Genomic DNA, 24,508 nt, shown 5'->3' with positions numbered 1-24,508 from the left:
GGCAGACATTCTTCAGTGTTTAAATGGGCAAAACTACATAATCATTTCCTGCAGATCACTTAAGCCATGATTTGGGACAGTGGTGAGAATGTCATGATGTGGAACTATGTAAAATCAGTGGAAGGACAGGTGCCGAAATGAAGCTATTCTATGGTTAACAAATTACTGGAGGGAAAAATTACTAGGAAAATATTTTTTGAGAGGTAGACCCTGGTTGCATTAATAACTTTGTAAGAAAACTATCTCTCTTTGTCAGCACCCAATCACTGAAATTAACTGAAGACTAAAGGCTTTAAATGAACAGCTAACTGATTATAGATGGAGTCTTTAGGTGGAAATGTTAGGTGTCAAAGGGTTCAAGGGTTGTTTTCATTTGCCTTTTTAAAAAATAAAATTCACAATTAAGTGCTCAGCCTTTAAGGGTGCAATTCAATGAACATTCACAAATGTACACACACAAATAACAAAGACCCTCATCAAGATATAGAACATTTTCATTATGCCTGGTAGGTCATTCACGCCTTTTTCCAGTTAGTCCCACCTACTACAGGTAACCACTGTTCCAGTTTTGTTAAAACATTGCCTGGTTTTAAACATCACGTAAATAAAATTAAAGAGTGGGCATTCATGTGTGTCTTTTTTTTCTTTTTTTTTTGTACAGTATACTGGAACATAACTGGAAAAAATAGGAGAAAATCACAGATATAAAAAATAGTAAAAAATGTGGGGCTTATTTTAAAACGCAATTGACAGAATGAAAATGATACATTCTTTGTCCATTCTTGAACTTTCACTTTTTCTTTATTTGTTGAAGTATATTTGCTGAACACCTAACATAAAGAAGTCACTTATACTGGGGTGAATTAAACATAGATCTAATTTTAAAGAGATTTAATTTTTATTCATTACAGACAGGTAAGTTTGTAAATATCCAGAGTCCAAGGTGAATGTAATCTGTGTCATGAGAGATGTATAGAAAACAGGCTGGGGAAGTCGAAAGAAAAGCGAATTTATTTCCAGGGAAGGCTTTCCCAGATGGTGCCATAGCTATTCTAAACCTTGAAGAAGAGATAGGATATAGAAAGTCAAAGGTGTAGATGCGGATAAAGCAATACCGCTATTCACATCCATTGTTATATTCTGTTCTGTTTTGAAATGATAGAAGCAAGGTGAATGTTGAGTGGTGGTAAATAAAGACTTTATATCTACTTTACAGAAAACCTGGTGCAATGTATGCAGTTACTGTTTTGGGAATAATGGTCATTATATGTGTTGCCCTTGACTCTTTTAATTATAATTATTTTTATATAATTAGAAGACAATACATTATAACTAATTTTCCTACTGACTCAAGGTGGGGCACAAATACCAACTTTCCTTTCCCCTAATGTAGCCAGCCTTCCCTTCATCTCACCATATACTGTGATTCCCTACCAGATTCACCATGGTAGTGGTTGGAAAAAGATTTAATGCCATGGTGGGACAATCTGCACTCTTCAGGGAAAGAACTCAGTAACTGGGGTTATGGAAAGGGCCTGCTGGCCAGCAACTCCCTGTCAGCTCATCCTGTAATCATAGGATGAATGACATGCTCATTTATTTCTTTTGAAATACTTATTAGTCACAGCGGTGGGATTTTCCCAGGAGCAAGCAGCTGACCAATTCTTGCTGCAGTTTAATGGAACTTCTTGGCCTCAGGGATCACTCTAACTGGGGATTCCACTTGCTCAGGTACGTGACACAGCCAAGGAAGGAAGCAAAGGTGAACTCTGCCATAGCCTGCCCAGGCTCCTTGGGTGACCTCTCAATAAAGGAGTAAAACTGTTTGAAGTAGTGGCAGAGCCTGGCTGACACAGTGACCAACTGAAGTCCTTAGAGGAAAGAAGATATTGGGAGAGGTGTTTAAACTCTGCCTGGCTTGTTTAGTTACTCAGGCAGTCAGTTTCTCTGGGAAATTAGGGACGTGTGTAATCCTTGTGGCAGGCCTGAGACTTCCTGCTTTAAAAAAAATTAATACAAAAATGAAGGCTGAAGCTTTGAAAACTTTCAACATTCTAACATGTCACATTTATTATGAATCCATGAATGTCGTTTAAAAATAAACAGAACTTTGCCACATGCAATGGATGATAGGATTCGTAGGAAACGCCCTCACACTGTACCTTTTCCTTTAACTGTTTATTCTGTGGCACAATATCCATTTTCTCAGGCTCACCTGCTTTCTCTGCTTGGGTCACAAGGAGACTGTCAGTTTCACGAAGGCAGGAATTTATTGGGTTTGTCTTTGCCTCACTAATGTCTAACATAATGCCTGGTTTAACAGTCAGGGCACAGTAAATACTAAGTGCTTAATACAATTACTCAACCATATGCTCATTTATGCTCATTTGTTTAGATATTTCATGATGATTAAAAATTTACCAAATTGCATGTCCTCTAGCAATACAATCAAGACTACTATAATCCTTCCTTCTACCTCATTCACCTAGAGTGGTGATCCAGGTGGAAAACATCAGAATCACCTTTAATCATTGGTATTTGAAAATTTCCATTCACTTATGTGACAAATATTATGAGACTTCCCACAGCTATACAATGAGGATAACTCCAAAATATGCATGTCAGGGTCCTCCAGTGGGCACAAAGTAATTCTCATACAGAATAAGGGCTTAATAGTTAATAGCTCATATTTATTGAGCAACTATTCCAGCTGTTGTTATAAAACACTTTAAGTATATTATCTCATTGGATCATTTTAAAAAAAAACAATCAGGTAGGTGTTCTTATTATTTTTATAAGAAAATTGAGCCACAAGAAAGTTGATCATCCAATATTATGCAACCAACTATGAAATTCAGATAGGCCCAGAGCCTAAACTCCTGAAGTCAACTGTGGTGGCGATTGTTGCTCTTGGTATTGTACACTGACTGAGATTTTTAAAAAGACTATTGGTTCCGATATTTTCTTTCAAAATGGACTCAGGACATCTTGAGCGAAATTTTTCTTGAATGAAGTTTCTTTCCAAGTCAGGAAATATTAACAACTTTTGGGAACAAAGCCAAAAGAACGATTGGTGACTAATTGAAGTCTGTTGTGGGAAAGATGGATAGGCGTTTATCCTAACAGTTCCTGGAAAGGTAAACGGAGGAGAAGAATCCGGCCTTTCAGGGTTTTGAAACAAATCGGTCTGTGTCTTTTCTTCCAGGTTTGCGGTCTCCCACAGCGTCCTGGAGCCTACACCTTTCCCTATCCTTCATCTTTTTACATTTTTCAAAGTTTCCTGACATGTTGGGAATATTTGTCTTTGCACATCTCCTTTCCTCTAGTTGATACGTCTTTAGTGGTAATTTGAGTAAATAAAAGCTTTGCTCTTTAAGCCGCGAATTCAGGTGAAATGGCTGCCATTTTAGAGAATCTAGTTAGTGAGTGAAATTAATTTTGCAAAAGAATTCAGAGGGCTTGGTTAGGATATATGACATGCAATCAGGAACTGAAAGGTCAGGGTCTGCTGACGGGTGCCCAGATAGTCAAGAAAGGTGTCCGGGAGCTGAGGAAGGTGTCCTGGAGTAGGCATCAGTGCTCCCATGTGTAACTCCCAGAAATGAAACAACAGATACGCTCAGTCGATATCTGGTAACTACTTTTGCTCAACTAACATGGGGGTAGAGAGAAAATATCGTTGTCATAAAGAAGGTAAGAAAAGAACCATCTCGGGATACTGATAAATTCAGTATTTGATGCATAAAATGGGAAGAGTCAGTGGAACATTCTAGGTGAAATATTAAAAAGGGCCCTGAGACTTGGCATTTCTAGTAAGCTTCCTGATTGTGCTGTGCGATCTGCAGACCAACATCTCGATCGGCCAATCCGAGGACTTGTTGGATGGTTTGGATCTAACTGGTCTCAGTGTCAGGATCTGTCTTCCCTAAGACCTGACGAGACGTTTTCTCTCTCCCCGAATCACAAGCCATTTTCTGCTCCCTGACAGTTCTTTTCTTGTTTACAGCCACTTCCTTTAACGCTTCTTTGCATTTGGTCATGCTAGTGTCTTAGTCACGAATCTACATTGCTCTCTCTCCATTCCTAAATGGTGGTCTTGCCTGATTTGAACTGGAAGGAACATTAGCTGTGGTCTAGTCTACTGCTCTGATTTACAAATGAGAAAACTAATTTTTCCAGGAAAGTTTCCTCACTCCTAGTATCATATTCAATTTATGACCATTTCAGGGGGGAGGGGATTACACACAGTTAATATACATTTTAAGTAAATGCAAGTTTATTTTTCTATAACTACTTACCCTCTTTCCCAAGTCTGATCCACCTGATGTCATCAAAGTTAATCTGATTATTTCCACACAAATTCAGTCACATCTAGCTTTCTCTGAGTCATTTCAATTGTAAACTTGATTCATGATTTCTATCCCTTCTGTAATTTAGAGCTGCACTGGGAAGGGGTTATATGTCATGCCCTTGTTTGCTTATTTTCTTTGTAATCTAATATTGGCTACAAATAAAATTGGAAACAAAAAAATAAGACAATGGAAGGCAAGTCTTGTCTCCATGCAGGCACAGAACTTCAGCATTTTCATCATTAGGAACACCCTGCTCTCATTACCAGAGTCCAAAGGACTCGAGATTTTTAAGCACCCTATGAACAATAGAAATACTTCAACTCAGTGTTCCTTCAGAGCATTTTGCAAAGACTGTGTGTGTGTGTGTGTGTGTGTGTGTGTGTGTGTTTACTACAAGGTGCAAAAATAGTCTGTGCCTTAATCTTATGTTACATATTTTGTTGCTAGGATTCTATAATGGGGTCCTTGGTGTTACTATAATATACACGAATAATGAGTTTTAATGTACTAAATATACTTAAACTGAGTGTTAGGAAATTCTTAAAGAACGCCTTGGTGTCTGTTGAAAAGACTGAGTATAAAACAAATCCAAATATTTCTGTAGGAAATTGTTCATTTTTCAGTGAGTCATGCAGTCATACTGCTAGTGCCCATGTTCCAGTGTGTTTCAGTTTAATAGTTCCATTGGTCACTTTTTATACATACTTTCACTGTTAAATTTATACAATGGGATTTTGCTCTTGAGCAAATAAAACACCTATGTTTCTGAAAAATTGCAGTGCTTATTTTTTTGATAATTCAATAAACATTCACTGTACTTCTTCAATATCCCAGGTGCTCTGCAAAGGGAAACAGTGATGGAGAAGGCAACTGTGATTCTTGCTTTTAAAGAGCCTTTATTTTAGTGGAGATATGAAGGCACTAAATAGCATGTGATTATAGTATGTCATCTCCATGAGGTCTGGAATTTTCCCCTTCTGTTAACTGATGTACATAGGACAGAATAACCACTCCACAAGTATTTGTTGAATAATTAAATTAAAAAACCAAATGAGTGTAAAATATATATGGTCTTATGGAACTCTATAACAGAGAGATTTAACTTGGTGTTGGGGTTGAGGAGGTCCTTCTGTTAAGAGAAAAAGCAGAGCCACAGTAATTAACCTTATAGAAAAAAAAATCTGAGGATGGTGTCCAGAGGTAAGCATAGACTAGTAATGGAAGGAAGCAGTCAATACTCCTCCCAGATGACCTAAGGTAACAGAGCAAGGGTTGACAGGATACTTGATCAAGTGGATAAAAGGGATTTAGTGGGAATGGAATGAATAGCTTCCAAGCCTATGGAGATTATGATTATAAAGCTTTAAGTGTCTATCATTTGCAATAATGCTTATTAGATGTTTGTTTTCAGGTCCCAACTAAAGAAACACTGATAAATGATAATGGAGACTTTCACCCCAATACATTTTGAAATAACTTACTAATTGCTTCCTTAACTCTATTCTCTCCCTGCCATAATCCATCCTACTTAGACTTGCAAAAACCTCCTCACTGAGAGTAGCAAGGAAAGACTGTAGGAGAAATTATTCAAAGCACAGTAAGTGATGATAACCCCAAGTCCCCAATTCTTCTGTTTTTCAAGATAATATGGCTATCCATGTTAATCATGTCTAGATTCCTATAATAATTCCCAAACAAAACCCTAATACATGGAGGCTGACCATTGCTAACACCTCACCATCACCTCCAGCAACAGAATGAAAGCAGGGAGGAGTTATTCGGCCTTCAATTTTGGGAATAAACTTGGCTTTTAGACTTTTGTTTGTAAGTCAGTGCTCAGTATATGAATATTGTCACTTTGTAGTGCTCATAGAGGAAAAATACCTGCTTTCCTAATCTTAACATTAACTTGATCATTCAAGTTATTACTGTTTTGGTGAACATAGTAGTTCATGAAGATTGTGCCTACGTTGATTTTGAAAATTCTCTTGAAGGAAAGAAGAGAGAAATCTATTGCAATGTTCTAAGAACCATCTCCTTGAGAAGATTGATACCTGGTTAGCTCACCTCCCTTCCTTGACTATGTCAAAGAGTTAAAGGTCTACTTCCTAGAATTAAATAGCCAAAGGTCCTGTATAAAAATATGGGAGGCTTTCTAGAGCTCTAGGGCTTCAAATTCCAACCCCCTATTCACTTTTTGAAATTAACAGTTTCACTTAAGTTTTGTTTGTACTTCTCAAATCTGCTCAGTCTTCACTAAAATGTAGCAAAGGAAAACTGGGAGAGTCACATAGCAGTAGAAAAGGGGCCCAATCTAAGGTCAGGTCTTACTGAGAAACTTTGGATCAGCTCAACTTTAATGACTAAATGCTGCCTTCTTCCTAATTTTCTCTTGCCTCAGCATTTAAAAAGGGATCTGTAAAATTCTAATTACTGACTCGAGTAACATTATCTGCATTTATCCTCTGTTAACAGATGTTACTTTTGCTTATTTCAGGAGCCATGCCAGAAATTACCTACTGTATGCTCAATTATCCACCTCCCCACAGCAACACATTATTTTAATATAAACTTTTCACTGTAGTCAGCAACTATTGTGCATTTTCTTTAAATTGAGTTGTCATATCTTATTATAAAATATAAAAGGAAATGGCTGGAACTCTTAGGGATAGGCAGAGTCATTTTACTGTGGTTTGGCTTCCATTTGCAGTATATTTTCTATCCAGCAAACCTTAACACGACCATGGGAAAATAAAAGACTCTACGAAATAAACAAAATACTTAAATGAGAACTATGCACTGTCTATCAATTGGGCTAAGCTATTTTTTAAAAATTAAATGCAGATCCTCCTTAGTGCTAACCTACTGTGCAATGCAAGAAATGTAAATATGTCCTTAATATGAAGATTAATATCTACTTTAAATCAGTTTCAGGTTTCCTGCCTGATAACAGATCTCATTTACATTCTGAATACCAAATGGGGTTGAGCCAAAAATGTTTGCAAGCTATGTTTTGGTTTTTTTGTTCAGTTTGAACGTAGAGTGACAATCTTTAAAGGTCCTCATTGATTGTGGTTTATTATTCAATTATCTAAATGCTGAGCTCAAGAGTTAATGGGAATTCCTCATTATAATCTCCCTATGAAATCAAGAAATGTAGACTAAATATGTCAAAATATCTCTCCCACAGTATCTTCTGAACCTCTTGATGTTATAATATTGGTTATCAAAATATCGGGCTAGATAATTAAAACAAGGATTTAAAATATAGGATCATGTCTAGTTCCTGAAAAAGTGATAAATTATAGTCTATTATCTTCTTTCCCACAATGCAGGTAATAGCTTATTTTAAAGGAAAGTGAAGGAATGCTAATGAATTATTAATCGACATGGTTCTTGCTCCCTTTTAATAATGTTAACTTTCAGCATAATTCACAATCACAAATATGAATTCCATTAACCAACATGTAAATGTTTGATTGCTCAAGACTTTCAAATATTCTTTATTTCAATCATTTTTATGTTTGAAAGTATTGATTTGTAGTCTCTCTCTCTCTCTCTCTCTCTCTCAATAATTAGGCTTAAAATCTTATATTTCACAAGGACATGCTGATGACAATAATAATCACCCAGACAAACCACAACACTTGTATCTGCTATTATTGTCATTTATGTAAAAGCATTTTGGAGAGAGCCAAATTCATATAGCAGCCACAGGTTTGAATTTAGATCAATTGTTTTAAAAGTACCTGGATAAAAGAAGGGAGACCCATTGGCAGAATGTGGAAAAAAACAAATTATCATGACTTTGTTTATATATTGTGAATCAAAATGTTCAGGAATATACCTTGTTCTGGTTCCGGTGGGGTCCTAACTTGAAAACACTGACTTTTAAAAATAAATGATGCAGGATTTTTTTTTATATATTTGTTGAAAATTGGGCCAGTAGAGTATGCTTCAATATTTGTCAAGTCTTATTTCTCTGGCAAAGGTATATAATATGATCTTGACTCAATGAAAACAAAATACCCCACAATACTTTGTCTATTTAGCCTTTAACCATCTGGGAAGCTTCCCAGATAACTACAAGTGATCTCAGACCAACTCTGGGTCTAGAATGAATTTCCATAATAAGCTAACCTCCTATATGGTAAGGACACACATGCTTTATTAAAGTATTTAATATTCATTATTGCTGCATATCAGACTGCCCCACACTTAATGGTTTAACAATAGTCATTTTATTTGCTGACAATTTTGGGCAGTTCAGTGTTTAGCCAGAGTTCAGCTGGGTGGATCTTGTGTATGACGTGGCAGCAACTGGGGATCTACCATGAGGCTTCAGTCAGAGCACAAATTTAAAACCTGGTAAACCTGGCGAAAATCCCAGCTTTCCTACCTCTGTACCTTTTGACAAGCCATTTATTTAATTTTTCTAAACCTCATCTTATTCATCCATAAAACAACAATAATAATAGTAATAATAACATCTATTTATAGAAAAAGGATCTTCCAATTTATTTTGGACAGAATGTCAAGCAGAAAGATATGCCCAAGATATCTCTGGTTATAAGAAAAACTCCCATGTCCCCTTCACTCCTTGGACCCTACCTTGGATCCTGGGATGTGTTTCCTCTACTCCAAGTTCAGTGGTTTCCTCTACTCCAAGTCAATTGGTCAAAACAAGGCTGCAAAGAACCTTTATCTCTGCTGGTTCCTTGCAACTGGATGTTTAAATAGAACCAGGGACTCTTTGGGCATCTGTTCATCCCTCTCTCTTTGCAAGAATATCTAAGTGTGTGGACTTCAAGGATTATTTCTAGGTAGATATTTGAAGCTCCATTTGACCCCTAAGCCTAGGCCACATGCATCAGTTTGACTTTTATTCAAGCTTTGCTTACATTCTCAGAACTGTGTGTGACTCTTTAACTAAAGTCATTTCTTTATTCTCAGTTTGTAATTAAAAAAAAAAAAATTCAATTTCATACTACTCCTCTAGGAACTCTATTGCAAAGAGAGGTGATTCAGGCATTCCTGGACCTCTGGCTATAATCCCCAGATGAACAGTCCCTCAAAAACTCCCATAAACCCTAATACGTGCTTTGCAATGTTTTGAGAATCCGAGCATACTCAGTCAAATTTAGTTGCCCTCTTCTTTTATAAGTCAACTTTTAGATATTCATTATATAAAAGATAAAGTTTATAAACATTTATATGTGAGACATATCTTGGGAACTAAGTATAAAAATATTAATATCATGCAATTTACACAAGTTTAGTAGGTGTCTACACTAGTAATAAAGATGTAGCTGATTTCAAGTTATAGCAGTAGCTAGAAACAAGGATTAACATTACATGGTGAACATTTAATTTTCAATAAAATTCCTATTGATATATTCAAACATTTATTGAGCCCTGCTGTGTATAACACTGCAGTTTGCATGAGATGGAGAGGAAGAACAAAAACTTCACGTGCAATGAGTTTATTGTCTAGCATGTGGATTGGAGTCTGGGGAGAGTGGTGAGTTATGGTATAAATAGGTACACCAGCACCCAAAATGTGATTGTTTTTGTAACAGTGGCAGTGGCTGGTGCTATGGAAGCACAGAAGAGAAGTATCTAACTTAAGAAAAGGTGCCAGGAAGGCTTTCAAAGAGCAGCCTTCTGTTTTCCCTCGCTCTAGCTTGACACCCACAGTCACCCTCTCCTTAACACACATACACCCTTAGGCCTATTCCTTACCTGAAACTAGCACAAATATTTTCAAAGCTACAATCCATTTTCCATACTGAAAACCTTCCTTGACAACCCCTAATCCCAAGTAGCCCAGATAATAAAATCAAAGGTCCTTAGTAGGGCATACGTTTCCTTTATGACCTGATATTTGCTCATCTCAGTTTCGTTTAATGTAGTCCTTTCTATTTGTTTCCCTAATATCAAACTGCTTATATGTTTTTCATGATGTTGCATATGCTGTTTGCTTAGGAAGCTTACACTTCTATTTCCAAACTTTGCTCATACATTTTCCTCTCTAGGTGGTCTTTTCTTACCAGTTATCTTCTATTCCAAGCTACTTCCATCACACAGAGAAAGCCCCTCCCTGCTGATCTCTGCGCCTTATCGTTCCTTATCTACGAGGCAAACAGGTTGCCTACCAGGGTCTCTCTCCTACCAGCCTTGAACTCCTGGAGGAGATTGCTATCTTTCCCGTCCCTTATAAAATGCATGTCTCAACCCTTTCTTTTTAAGGGCTATGAATGAGAATACCAGTGCCGGAGACTATGCCGTGGAACCGGTCATGGAGATAAGAGGAAGAATCAGAAGTAGGGACCCGAAAAACAAATTGAAGCCTATCATATGATAAAGCAAAGAACAGGGATGAATATAGGATATTGATTAAAATCAGGTCTTGGAAATGGGAAAATACTGGTTGAATTTTTGCAAGTCCTGAGTTTTTTCCACAACAAACTTGACATTTTTATGTCACATAATATTGTTTGGCCTGGTCCTCACAAAGTGACATGATTATTAGAACAATCATTTGGGAAATGGAGGTACAAAAATGGAACTGTTGGTCACAGAGGATGGTCAGGGTGATGAAAATGCTCTGTATGATGCTATAACAGGGACACTGTGTTAAACATTTGCCCGGACCCATAGAATGTACAACACCAACGGTGCACCCTAATGCAAACTCAGGACTCTGGAGACTATGATGTGTCAGTACAGGTTCATTAATTGTTACAAATGTGCCTCTCTGGTGAGGGCATTGATAATGGGGGAGGCCATACATGTGTGGAAGCAGGGGGTATATGGGAAATCTCTGTACCTCCTGCTCCAATTTGCTGTGACCCTAAAGCTTCTGTAAAAAAAAAAAAAAAAAGTCTTAAAAAAATGGAAATGTTTACCATCTTAGTTATTAAAATTAAGCCTGATTCTTAATCTGTTAAATAAAGCTTCATAAAAGTAGATCTCTCAGTTGTGTTGCTGTTATTGTTTGGCTGTTCGTTGTTATTCATGGTGTGCATCGTGTTTATTATTACAAGTAAAGGGGACTGATCTGCCTGGGTGGCTGACAAAATTCAGTGTTATTTCTTTCTAATCTTTTTCACATATATTATTGCTCAGTTACTTTTCCATTAACTTCAGGGAGGCAGAAGCTCAGGACCATAAACCATGGTATTAAAGTCTACATTTCAATTGTGCTAATTTAGCAGGCTATTTAAATTATGTGTTGAAATTTTTTTTGCAAAACTTCATACAGTTCCTGCAATTTTTCAAACTGACATCCTAGACCTTCTGGTGAAAGGTAGAAATGAGAATTTGGAGAGTATTCACTGACATTTCAAACTCTTTAGGAATATGAAATTACAAATATGAAAGCTTAAGCAGGTAATATTGATGTTCAGCCCAAAATAGAATGATTGATTTTTATATGCAAATTCTATCTTTTGAGTTCAGTTAATATCCACCCTTTGTGTCCCAGAGAAACTTCTTGGAAACTTAATTTACAGGAAAATATGGTTTCCTTTGAGAGAAACACTTCTTATACAGACCACTGAGGTGCGACTGAGTGAAACATGGAGCTTTGACCACTTTAGATTGTGATCTGAAAACGTCATTTGAGGGGTACTTATGTCAAATTAAAAAAAAAAAAAAAATTAATATAAAGCACACCTCAATATTTTGTAAGAGTAAAAAATAAATTACATGGAGGTGATACAGTGCAATTCCCTGTAAGGAGATATGAAATGCCTGGATGATTTCATTTGTATAAATGGTCTGGAATGGTTTATGTTCTCATATCAGTTCAGTCTTTAAACGCCAAGTCTAGTTCTCATGGTGGAGCCTATATGAATCTGGAATCAGGCCACTAATCATTTGTATTGCCCTGAGCTGCTGGAGCAGGAACAGCAGCGTAAAAACCAGATGAAACAGCTTCACTTACAATTACAGAAACAAGGGCTTTCACAGGACATGATGCGGCTGGACCGCACCAATTCCATTTCCTAGATGACATCTTCTTTATTTGAGAAATATGCAAAAGCATTGAAAATGGATTTTCTTTTTTGGTGTATACTCATTTTCAAGTTGTTTTATGTAAAAACTTGAAAGGAGAAGAGAATGTTTAATTATTTTCAGTATAATTTTATGGCCACTTTATAGCTGTCTAATCTGAGGCCAAATTGTTTCCTTTGAGTTAGAAAATAATAATCCAAAATAAATTTCCACAATCCTACTGGGCACTGTAATGCCACCACTGCTGTATTCTTTTATACTTCAAGATGACATTAACAGAACATATTATTAAGTTATAAGATATGACCATAGAGGTAGGATAATCTTATAGTAAAGTGATTTCTGATTATATTGTCTTTTGGGTATGCAAAATGATAGAAGATATGAATTGTTACACAGAATAAAAAGCGTATACTACATCAGTAATGAGACTAGAAAAGATCATAACACATAATGTGTTTTTTCTGACACCCACATAATTTCAGTGGTGCATGCTTTTTAGGTTCAATGACCATTGGATGATCATGTCCCTAATAACTGGAAATAAAAGGTGAAAGAGTCCACCATGCCACAGAATCCCTTTAGAGAGAGAAAATATTATAACAGTTTATTTGGGGGGTTTTATTTTTCAACTTGGAAAAGGGTTCTTACATGTAGTTTTAAGGTAAGTGTCTTAGAAAGTCATCTCTGTAGTCAGATTTTGACGTCTGCGAACTGGTTTTCTAGATCAGTTTTTAAAGCTGGCTTCAGGATCATTATGTAACTACATACAAGAACCAATAATGTCAGCATGTCCTAACAACAAGTCAGTGTGGTTCGATTTCAAATACTGCTGAGCATTTAATAGCTTCCTGAATGCATTGTGTTTTTGTTGCAACAATATGATTGCATTTTGGGGCACAAATTAGCAGATTAGTATTGATAGTTCTTGTGTTCGATTAAAAAAATGGTATATCTTGCTTTACATTTTCAAGCAGAATTTTTCTCTTCCCTGGAAAGCTCTCACATTCTTAGCACAAATAATGAGAAAACGGTTTTATTGTGGAGTCCAATTCTCATGATATTTGGTTTATCATTATTTTTTCTGTGTTTCCCGCAGTCTTGAATGTCACCCTGTGTTCTCAAATGAAGAATTTCTGATTTGAGATTTCCAAAGCGAATATGAAAAACGATTTAAATTAAGTAAGAATAAATACCTTTGGTACTTCAAAATTTATTTTGATCTTATACATATATATGTATATATTTATTCCTTGTGAACAAGTAGCAAGGAATGCTATTTTTCTTGCCAGTAAAGATGCATTCCATTGTGATATAAAATGATGTATTTCACCCCAAAATGTACTTCCAGACATAAAACTAATTACATTCTTTTTATGGATCTAGTATCTTAACTTTATAGAAGATGTTCATCAAACTTTGGTTATGATTTGTGCTCACCAAACCCCAGGCTCACACGTACAGAAAGTAGTTGATAAGTCACATTATGCAACGGAAATGTAAAATTCAATTTTATCCATGTAAAAAGCCTTCAAGCAATATTTGCTGGGTGAGAAAAATACAGACAGCATTTTTATACTGCTCTGAATGTGGTGCATCTGAATATCATAATACACTCTAATCTGCTACGTACATTACAAATCCAGCCATAAGAACACACTTAAGATCTACGAAGTTAACCTCTGAAGGGAGCACTAAGGCCACACACTCCTTAGGTTTTCATTTTACTACATTAGCAAAAATGTCCTGGGGGAATGGAAAGTCCCCAGCTTGTTTTGCATTTCCAATTGTCATACATAAACACATAAAATAGGATATGGACGATTAGATCCATGGTGCATACGGATTACAAATAAATATGAAAGCCTGAATCCTTCCAGGTCCTGCTCACTTTTAAAATGTCTTCTCTGTTACGCTGGTAGGTGCTTTTGCCTTCTCTTAACCATGCAGAGGCTATAGTGTTTCAAAGCTGCAGATTAGCGATGGTGGCAGCTTATTTCTTTTGGTTATCTGCAGCACCATCTTGGTATCTCGAGGCATAAAAGAATATTATCTGTGTGACAGTTCTGGCTGGAGCCATCTATACTGTTCATGGCATTAGCACTCAAAGGGCTCTGAATAGAAATCGTTCAGTTGAAGACCTTTTCTGTAGTTTCATTAAAACTTAAGATCACCAAGTGCTGCCTGTTACCCGTAAAGTAAGGTTATACAAAATTTCCAGTGAGTCTGTTCCAGGGAAAAGCCTATGGGTGGTCGGGCTTTTGTTTTATGGTTCTTTGTGGGTTGGGCATGTTTGCGTGGATGGGCTCATCTTTTGCAGAGGCGCTGGCCATAGCCAGGCAACCTAGAAATCCGCTTTGTTTCTTTACTTAATTTTCATCGCCAATGCCGTGCCTCTGTGCCTGCGTGAAATCGTCAGGAGTGTCTTCAGTTACACCGCGAGCGGCCTCTGATCGGACACCTTCCTTCCCTCCGAAGGGGGCGGGGGAGGTGAGTGGCCGGGGCAAGGCCCAGCTGGTGACGCCTGGAAATAAATGTCAGGCTGCGGGGAGAGGGTACACCCCCGTCGGGTCATTCGGAGCTGGGCTTGTGATCGCAGTAACGGCTCGTTCCTATCTGCATTTCATTGAAATGCACTGTTTAGACTCACTGAACAACTGCCAGACAGTAGAGCTAAAGTTTTCCACGTGACCACCGAGCTAATGACAGCATTACATTACCGGGAAGCTGCATGACTCGCCGAGGCTCCCATTTGCCACAGCAGCTTATGAAATAATCAAAATGTGCGCGTGAAATGGCGGCCTGCTTGGAATTTATTTTAATACAGATGGGCTTATGCCGAGAGCGGCGTCGGACCCCCAACACAAGAGACAATGACTTTACACAAAGCTGAATTTTACTAGCAGGGAAGATGGATATATGAGTATTGGACTTTCCATAGCTATAGGAAGGATAATCTTTCAATCAGATTAATGAGAAAATATATTGCATAGGCCCTACAGCCCTTTTTGCTTTCCAGGCTAATGCGTGATTTAAATCCCCAAAGTACATTTTCAGCATTACAATATCCTTTGATAATAATGTCGCTTGCACACAGACAGATAAAAATAAAACAGTCCCCCTTGATTTCCCATTTTAGATTTGAAGTATATTTTCTGTTCTTTGCTGGCAATGAAGTGAATTCTATTGAGAAGAGTCACATTTAATAAGACAAAGAGAATTTTCTAATTATGCTCCCTGTCAAGATTGGGATCTATGGGATTGCAGCTGCAATGGAAGAAATGGAGGAAGCAATTGCATACTGTCCCGTTTACATTGGTGTATGATTACTATTTGCACTTAGATGGTGCTCAATGTAAATCAGGCAAACACACAGAAGCATGCTTTGAGGTAAATACCAAAAGGCAGGTTTTTAGAATGGATCCACCATTTCCATTTCAATTTCAGTGACCAATTTCTGAGATTTTCTAATTTACCTAATGAAAACAACATAAACCACTAGACATTTTTATCAAAGGACAAAACAGCATGTTGTGTTACATAACCAGCTAATGTGAACACTTATAAAGCCAAACATATGTGTACAATAAATATATATACACAAAGAAGTGTGCATAATGAATCTCTACCAGGGGGAAGTGACTTTCAGGACAAACACATACTAGAAAAAACAGATGCAATGACTAGAATACAGCCATACATTCTGTTACTTTTACCTAATTTGTATTACAGCTGTGCAGACATTAAAGAAAATCTCAGTACTATTCAAATGCTTCCCTGGAAGTTATCACGCTATTCTGTGTGAGTCTCTGGGGGACAGTTCCTTGTGCCCCATCAAACATTATTCTTTCCCCACCCCCAGCACTGCAATTGTTAAAACACTATGGCACATTAGACAAGGAAAATAAATATTATGCTTTCAATGGCTTCCTCATATGCTATGTATATATAAACTGGCACACGATCAATTATTATAAATTCTATCATCTGCTAAAAATAACCCTACTAGTACTCAGACGATAATAGTTATGGTAAATAGGAATTTAACAAAATCATATTTTCAGAGATGCGATGAAAGAGAAAAAATAGTTAAGCAAAATATATAACAGCAGCAAACTTATGATTAGAGATTTAGGTTTTTTAAAAAAATTAACCTTTGATCTCCAAAAGAATAAATGATAGATTAAATTAAGTTCTACAAATACCCTGACAAGGTATTCAAGTGTTCTCAGCTTGGCATAAATTTCAAACAGGTGTTTCTAACTACCTAAGCCACACTTTTGGTTTTCCTATCTATTTTGTGACCATGCAGAGAGAAAAGAATATTCTCAGCATTAAGGCATTTATTTAAAATTAAACTCTGCAGATGATTTTTAAAATAAGTTCTTAGATACTTTCAAAGGAAATGCATCACTTATTACAACATCACTGTCTTATTTTTTACAATAAGAAAGCCATTAGAATTAGTATATGATTTAAAAGTTACTGTATGGATCAAATCTCTGGACATATCAAGTAGGGAATGCTCCATTCTATACTCACTATTTCACAATTTAACACCCACAAGCTATGGGCTGAACTGTGTTCCCCCCCACCAAAATCCATTTGTTGAAGTCCTAACCCCTGGTATATCTCAGAATGTGACTATATTTGGAGATGGGATCTTTAAAGAGGTAATAAAATGCAATCCTGCAGGTGGACCCTAATCCAATATGACTGATGTCCTTATAAGAAGAAGAGATTAGGATGCAGAAATGTACAGAGGGAAGACCATGTGAAGACAGAGGGAGAAAATGGCCATCCATTAGCCAAGGAGAGAGACCTCAGGAAAAAACAACCCTGCTGAAGCCTTGGTCTTAAACTTCGAGTTTCAAGGATGGTGAGAGAACACACTTTTGAAGTTTAAGCCAGCCAGTCTATAGTAGCTTGTTGTGGCAGCCCTAGCAAATGAGTATACAGCACTGCATGAAACCTTGAGATGTGGAAGGTTCAAGCCTCTTTCTAATGTTAACGCATCTAGCTCGGGAGATTTAATAATGGGCTGATAACAGGGTTCCATGTCAGACAACTCAGATGGCCTGATTCCAAGTCCTGTCTCTCAGTTCACAAGAACTAAATTCTTAGCAAGTTTATGGAATCAAGTATATACAAACTGTGTCAGATAAGTGGAAGTTATATGTGTGTTCCAAATCCTGTATATGTATTGGTACCCACTAACTCAGATATTATTTTCACCATTCATTTACAATGTGATTAACTGGATAGTAATAAATATTCACTTCAAATTATGCTAAACAAATGTATCTGTGTTTACATATGTGGGTTTTTGTGGGTTAATGCAATTTTGTCCAACTTGACTTTGATGGTTAATATGAAATTTTAAAAGTAATTTTAACTAACAGTGTGCTACAATCTGAGTTGCTGAATAATAATTACATTAAAAGTAACAACAGCTATCATGTATAAAGATCTAATTTGTTCGAGGCATCGAACTAAGCATAAACACATATTGCTTCATTTAATTTGTACAACCTTATAACCTAGATATAATTTATGCACATTTTAAACAAAAACAAATTGAGACTTTGTGAAATTTAGTCGCTTGCTTAAAATCACATAGGTAGCAAAATATCAGAGCCTGGATTCAAATCTGAGATTATATAATCAGAGAGCCAGGCTTCTAAACAGTCTCTAAGTGATGAAATAAAAATGATGCCCATGAATTCCTTTCATAGTATTCATGTTGAACAAATTTAGAAAAAATTCTCTTCTTCCTAAATTTGTTAACTTTCAAAATAAGAAAGTAAAAGAACAATATTTTATCAAATAACCTTAAGGTTTTTAAAACTGGAAGAAAATCGGTAGTGGTAACTATTTAACCAGAAGTTATAAAATAATTTACTGTAGATATTGACTAGTGGTTTAGAAAGATATATTCTGTTAGGAACACCCTAACAGCTCAATGACCCAGGGTCAATGATATAGGCTACTTTACCTCTCTGCAACTTCACTGGTGGAACCTAGACATTGTCTTAATGCTTCTTACCTCATGGGTGTAAGGTGGCTGTCACATTCCAGGCATGAAGTCCATATCTAAAAGCCAAACAAACAAAACAAAAATCAGTGCAGCAAAGGTTAAAGGCCCAACAGTATTCTTTAAAGAAATATAACACAGTCCGGTACTTAACATTATAAAATACACATCTAGCATCCATTAAAAATTTAGCCTGGCTGGTGTGACTCTGTGGTTGTGTGTCGACCTATGAACCAGGAGATCACAGTTTGATTCCTGGTCAGGGCACATGCCCGAGTTGTGGGATCAATCCTCAGTAGGGGGTGTACAGGAGGCAGCGAATCAATGACTCTCTCTCATCATTGATGTTTCTCTCTCTCTCTCTCTCTGAAATCAATAAAAACATATTTTAAAAAAATTTACTAAACATGCAATGAAACAGAAGAGCATATGGAAAGAATATCCACAATAAAGAGTCATTAGTAACAGACAGAAAAATAACAGATAATAGAATTAATAGATATTAAAAAATATAGCAGATATTAAAACAGCTATTGTAAATATGCTCCAGAATTTAAAGAAAAATATGAACATAGTTCGGAGAGATCTAAGATATAAAAGAGAAACAAATGGAATTCTGGAAATAAAATATCTGGAAATAAAATATTCTGGAAATAAAAGTTTCACTTTTTGTAATCAATAGTATATAAAACACTACAAAAGAAAAGATCAGTGAACTTAAAGATATCACAATAGAAATTATTATTATTATTTTTAAATATATCTTTATTGATTTCAGAGAGAGGAAAGGAGAGGGAGAGGGAGATAGAAACATCAACGATGAGAGAGTCATTGATCGAGCCCGCAACCCACGCATGTGCCCTGGCCGGGAATTGAACCCCGATCGCCTGGATCCCAGGTCGACGCTCAACTGCTGAGCTACGCCTGGCCGGGCTAGAAATTAATTTTTTTAAATGTAGTTAAATTAACAGTAGTGGTCTAATGTATGAGTGACTAGAGTTCCAGAGAGAGAGTAAAGAGAGACATAAAAACATATTTGAAGAATTAACAGTGGAAAATTTTCTAAATTTGATAACTATAAAACACAGTTCCAAGATAATCTCAAATAAGATAAACACAAAGAAAATTCTTTCTTGAAAACAAGTAAAAAACATCTTAAGCAAAACCATAAAAAGAAGCCAAATTCATAGAGCTAAGATCAGAAATTCTCAAAGTACTTTCCAGAAACTGTGCAAATAAACAGTAAAACCTCATCATAAAGAGTAAAAGAAAATTGGGTAATTTAGAATTCTATAGCTAGCAAAACAAATCTATCTAAAAAGATGATGAATTAAAGATTGTTCCATGAATAATGATGACAAAATCTACTGCCAGCAGGTACACACTGCTAGAAATGTTAAAGGAAGTTCTTCAGGTTGAGGGAAAAATTATACTACTAGGACCTTCCCAATGAATGATGAATGCCAAAAAATGTAAGTGTAATGAAAGGAGATTTGAAAATTGTAAGGGTGATGAAAAGATTCTGTTAAAATATTTCTAAAGTACACAGGAAGTGATGTAATAGTATTTGAAACTTAACTGTGATGAATTAAAGATATCTGTTGTAATCCATTAAAGAACTACCAAAAATAAAAATAGAGATAGAGCTAACAATCCAAAATGAGTGATTAAACAGAAAACTAAATAACAATTTGATTATTTCAAGGGTGGAGTTACGGGAAAAGAACAAATGGGGGGAAAAAGAAAATCAAAACCAAATTTATTTAGCAAACCTAAATAACTGGAAAGGCAGCCTGTGTTCACGAATTAGAAAACAATATTAAGATGCTAATACCACCCAAAGTGATCTTCAGATTCAATGCAATCCCTTTCAAAGCTCTAACTGCTTTTTTTTTGTTTTGTAGAAATAGAAGGGCCAATCCTCAAATCATAAGGAATTGCGAAGGTTTCCAAATAGCCGAAACGCTATATGAAAGCAAATTTGGAAACCTACTGTAAAACTACAGCCATCGAAACAGTGTGAATGAACATACAGACCAACAGAATACATGATATTCCAAAAATAAATCCATACATATGTGGTCAACTGAGTTCCGACAAGGGAGCCGAGACTATTTAATGGGGAAAAGAACAGACTCTTTGACAAATGATGTGGGGCAAATCTTAATGATCTTTGCTTTAGCAAAGGATTCTTAGATATGAAACCAATAGCATGAACAACCCAAGCAAAAAAAAGATAAATTGGACTTCTTCAAAACTTTGGGACATGAAGGAACATTATCAAGAGAGTGAAAAAAACACCTACAGAATAACATACAATAGTTGCAAGTCATATTTGATAAGGGTCTAGTATCCAGAATATTAAAGAATTCTCACAACTCAATAGAAAGAAAAGCACCTAAATAAAAAAAATGGGCAGAGATGAATAGACATTTCTCTAAAGAAGATATGCAAATGTCCAAGAAAACACATGAAAAGATGCACAACATACTCAGTCATTAGGGAAATCAGAATAAAACCCCAATGATGTAATATTTTATACCTACTAAGATGGTTATTTAAAAAATGAGGTGAGGGAGCGGGTAGGATGTAGGGAAATTAGAGCCCATGTATATAGCTGATGGGAAGGAAAAATGGTTCAGCCATTGTGGGAAATGAGCAGTTCCTCAAAAAGTTAAATATAGAATTACCATAAAAGCACACAGCAACTCCACTCCTAGGTATACACTACAAAGAACTGAAACTAGGTTCTCAAGCAAGTACAGGCACATTCATATTGGTAGCATACTATTTGCAATAGCCATAAGGTCAAATCAGCACAAATGTCAATCAGTAGATGAACGACTAAAATTGTTGTATGTACATACAACAGAATATTATTCCAATATGAAAAGGAATGAAGTATGAATTGACGCTACAAAGTTGATGAACCTCAAAAACATTATGGTTCATCAGAGAAGACAAACACAAAAGGTCACATGTTATATGAGTTCATTTATTTAGACTATTCAGAATAAGTAAATGAACTGGAATGGAGCCCAGATGGGTGGCTGACAAAGGCTGGGGAAGGGTTTGCAAGATGGGGGGCAATTGCTTAACTGGTTTGAAATTTCCTTTTGGGGTGATAAAATGTTTTGAAACTAGATAGAGTGGTTGCACAATGTTGTGAATGTACTAAATGCCCTGAACTGTTTAGTTTACATGATTAATTTTGTTATGTGAAAGTCTCATTATGAAAAAATATATTTAAGGGCAAGTAGCATAAAGATAGATTTACAAAACACACACACATTGATGATCACATTAATACAAATAGTCTACACAAATAAATGCATGATATTGTGAGGCTAGATAAAAAAGAAAGAGCCTACAGTAAGTACAGTGTTCACAAAAAAATTACTTTAAATAAAAAGACACAGATAGGTTAAAAGCAAAGGGTGGGAAATATATCCCACGTAAACAAAACTCATAAGATTAAGTAGCTGTGTGAATATATAAAATTTAGCCCTCAGAACAAGGAATATTGCCGAGGATAATGAGGGTCATTTCATAATGATAAAGAATCTATTTACCAAAATAATGTAATAATCCTAAACATGCATGCATTTAATTACAGTTTCAAAAATTAGCAGCATGGCCCAGCCGGGCGTGGCTCAGCAGTTGAGCGTCGACCTAGGATCCAGGTGATAAGGGTTCGATTCCCGGTCAGGGCACATGCCCGGGTTGTGGGCTCAATCCCCAGTCGCGGGTGTACAGGAGGCAGCTGATCAATGACTCTCTCATCATTGATGTTTCTCTCTCTCTCTTTCTCTCTCTCTCTGTCTCCCCCTTCCTCTCTCTGAAATCAATAAAGATATATTTAAAAAAATTAGCAGCACATAGATAAATACACAATTATAATGGACATTTTCAACATTTGGTAGCAATGGGGAAATGGTTAGTCACAAGGATTCAGATGACAAAAATGAAAGAATTCAGGGTGAGCAGATCCTAAATAAGTGTCAAGTTCTGGAGAAAAAGTATCTAACTGGACTGGTAAACCTTATCCCAACCCAGTGATTAAAACCAGCAGGCCAAACTCACAATTTCTCTCCTAAGACTCGGTCCTTCTCACTTTTATTGTTTACAAAAGTGTACATTTAAAAGAGAGAATTACTTTTTATTCTTTAGAGAAAATATACAAATGCTTTTTATTTTGTAAAATTCCTTTGGCCGGAGGAACTGCTTTTATGCAGTCTTGACATTTCTTTTCAGGAGTCTTCCCTTGTAGGAGGTGAGTGCTTCTTGTTTAAGAAAAGATGAGATGACACAGAGGAAGCTCTTCTAACTTATTTCCCCATCTCATCAGTTCAGGACAACTGAGAAAAAAAAGTCAGATTACAATTTCTTCTTTTGGACAGTTTCGGTGATGATCATGATGATGACGATCCTCACGTTCTCACTTCCCCCAGCCATCCATACATCACTATCACATTTTGTAAACTGGGTCATAATGTTTCACTGGGACTTATACTTGAAAAATAAAATGTTCTACTTCTGGTTTTAGCTCTGACATGTAAAGAGCTTAGATACTATCACTCTGTTCTTAAAACAAGAAAATATTGAACTAATTGAAAATCAAGGACCATACTAGTACCCAACAGAGAACTGAAGTTGCAGGGAAAACCATCACCAAATCTGAACAGACAGATAAATTCAGAGTCAGAGCCAAAATATGCTTGTCCAGAGCAGAAGCTCCCCATGGGAAACGTAAACTACTAGCAGCACTCGAGTGGTAACTGTGAGGAGTTGCTGGAGACTGAATGTAGGGTTGCATGAAAGTGAGAAACTCCTTGGAGCTGCAGTCCCAAGGGGGTCCCCACACTTTGGTGGGGTTATTATTTAGGAACCATACCATTCAGGAACAAGAGGTTCACTGTGAAGGTCCAAGACAGATCTCCCTATGGCTTCGGGAGAGGAAGGTGAAGAGAAATCATTGAGAAATATGGTTTTCCCATTCTCCATAACAAATGCCTAACTTCTAGGATAAAAGCCTTTGCTAGAGATTTACACTGTCTGAAGGAACATCATCCCTTCAGCTCCTGCCCTCTTTTGCTTCCTCGGTAATCTAAGGAAAATAAAAAGGCTACAACAATGGAGAAACACCTGTGCAGGTCACAGTGCAGACACAAAAGACCCTACAAGCTTGCAATCTCATCAGAATGCTGTACAAAATTTCCCTTCCATATACCCACCACATAAACGGTGCTCCAGTAAAACAGTGGATTCCATCAGAAAGAACTTCAAAATGCAAACTCTCTGAAGAGGAGGACTTGGAGAAGACAGGAGGGGAGACAAATAGGACATTAGAGGTATTACAGCCTTTGGCACCTACAATACAGTAAATAATAAATGCAACCCAGCGCCTAACTCAGACTGAAATAAATTCTCACACCAACAGCCTATTTAACTCAGTCCCTAATACCCAATACAAAATGTCCATCTTTCAACAAAAAAGTTCCAAGGCATGCAAAATACAAGGGAGAAAAATAGTCTTAGGAGACAAAACAGTATCATAAACAGACTGAGATATGACACAGATGGTAAAATTATCAGGGAGTTTTAAATAACTATGGTTAATATACAGATGTTTACAGAAAAAGTAGGAAACACATAACAACACATAGCAATGAAAGCAGAGAAATGAAAACTTTAGGAAAAGAAAATGTTTAAAATGAGAAAATGCTGAAAGAAGGATGCTTTTGATGGGCTCATCTATAGACTAAACACAAAGAAGAGTCAATAAGCTTCAGAAACTGAAATATAATGAGGAAAAATAAAAAGAATGAACAAAACATAACAGAATATTCAAGAACTGAAGGACAATTTCAAATGATGTAGCATATGTGTAATCAGAAGAAATAAGAATGAAACAATAAATACTTGAAGTAGTAATGATAGAGAACTTACCAAAGTTAAGGGCAGACATATAAGCACAAATCCAGGAACCTTAGAATTATCTAGCAGGATAAATACCACAAATATTACATGAGACTTACCATACTCAAACTGTAGAAAACCAAAGGCAAAGAAAAACACTCTTGAGAGAATCCAGAGGGAAAGA

This window comes from Miniopterus schreibersii (genome assembly GCF_964146895.1).
Source record: "Miniopterus schreibersii genome assembly, chromosome: 17".
In the NCBI taxonomy this organism is placed as follows: Eukaryota; Metazoa; Chordata; class Mammalia; order Chiroptera; family Miniopteridae; genus Miniopterus; species Miniopterus schreibersii.
This window is presented reverse-complemented; position numbering follows the sequence as displayed.